This window comes from Elephantulus edwardii, unplaced genomic scaffold, assembly GCF_000299155.1.
Source record: "Elephantulus edwardii isolate Elephantulus edwardi_28Jun2011 unplaced genomic scaffold, EleEdw1.0 scaffold00007, whole genome shotgun sequence".
NCBI lineage: Eukaryota > Metazoa > Chordata > Mammalia > Macroscelidea > Macroscelididae > Elephantulus > Elephantulus edwardii.
In genome coordinates this window covers 15,116,400-15,118,106 of record NW_006399757.1, presented here as the reverse complement: position 1 = coordinate 15,118,106, position 1,707 = coordinate 15,116,400, and the positions used below count along the sequence as shown (strand labels likewise).

The 1,707-nt window shown below is 42.1% G+C and overlaps 1 pseudogene; it reads left to right on the top strand.

The window, feature by feature from the left end:
- Positions 1–1,281: 1,281 nt before the first annotated feature.
- The window catches only part of LOC102852951, a 97,936-nt pseudogene continuing 97,510 nt past the window's right edge, over positions 1,282–1,707 (top strand).

The following is a 1,707-nucleotide window of genomic DNA, read 5'->3' as shown; positions in this document are numbered from 1 at the left end:
AAGATTTCAAAGAACAGCTAGAGAAGACAAAGCAAAATATTATAATGGAATGTGCAGGGAGCTGGAATTGGAGGATAAAAGGGGAAGAACTTGCTCTGCATTTCCCAAGGTGAAATAACCGAAAAAAATAAATTTAAGCCTGAAGTAGCAATTTTGAAAGATGTTATGGGCATTATGACCCAGGAAGCATTAAAAGAAGATGGAGGGAATACACAGAGTCACTGTACCAAAAAGAAATGACTGACACTGAAAAATTTCAGGGAGCACTATATGATCAAGAGCCAAGAATAATGAAGGAGGAAGTTGAAGCTGCACTGAAGGCATTGGTAAAAAATAAAAAGGTCCCCCTTATCTGTGGGATACCGATTGACTTATTTCAATTAACAGATAGATCCCTGATGTTTTCACCAGCCTATACCAGTAAATTTGGAAAAAGTCTGTATTCCTATTCCCAAGAAATGCGATCCAACACAATTTGATATCTGTTGAATAATATCAAATGGAATAATAATATTTCTGAAAAATCATTAAAAAATGACTAGAACAGTACATAGGTAGGGAACTTCCGGAAGTTCAAGCAGGATTTAGATGAGGCCTGCACTAGGGCTATCACTGTTGAGTCAGATGGATCCTAGCTGAAATTAAAGAATCCCGGAACAATGTATTTTTTTTTTTGCATAATTGACTAAGCAAAGACACTTGAATGTGTGGATCATGCCAAGGTATGGCTGATAAGAATGGTAATCCTAGACACTTAATTGTGTTCATGTAAAACCTATACCTAGAACAAGAAGCTGTTGTGAGAACAGAGCAAGGGGACACTACATGGTTTAAAACGAAGAAATGAGTGAATTGGGTTTATGTCTTCTCTCCATACCTATTCAATCCGTATACTAAGCAACTTATTTGAGAAGCTGGACTTTATCGTGAAGAATGTGGCATCAAGGTCAGATGAAGACTCATCAATAATCTGCATTGTGCAGACGACACAACCTTGCTTGCTGAAAGTGAGGAGGACTTGAAATATTTGTTGCAGAAGATCAAAGAATATAAACTTCAATATGAATTACATTTGCAATGTTAAGAACATAGAAATTCTGGAGTCGAGCCAATCATGTGGATGGAGAAGCCTCAGCCGATTCTGGCCCCATGCTGACCATGGGGACAAGAGGAAGGGACCGTGTTGAGTTACTTTGGGCGCTGTCATAGGGCGACTTGAGAAGGCTGCGGGTGCCCACGGAGTGAAAAGGATCGACAACAGGCCTGTTAATTTCAGCAGAAATGGAACGAGATACACGCCGTGAGGAAATGAGAGACCAGGCAGTGCGGACCCAAGTGACAGAAGGCATCCCCAAAGCCAAGAGGTGTACTGTGATCGGAGGCTTGGGATTTCTCGGACAGTACATGGTGGAGCAGTTGCTGGCAAGAGGCTATAGTGTGAACGTCTTTGATATCCGGTAAGGCATTGAGAATCCCCAGGTGCAGTTCTTCTTGGGAGACCTCTGCAGCTGCCAGGATCTGTACCCAGCCCTGCAAGGTGTGAGCACAGTTTTTCACTGTACATCACCCCCACCATCCAGTGACAACAAGGAACTCTTTTATAGAGTGAATTACCTTGGCACCAAGAATGTCATTGACACTTGCAAAGAGGCTAGGGTTCAGAAGCTCATTTTAACCAGCAGTGCCAGTGTCGTCTTTGAGGGTGTC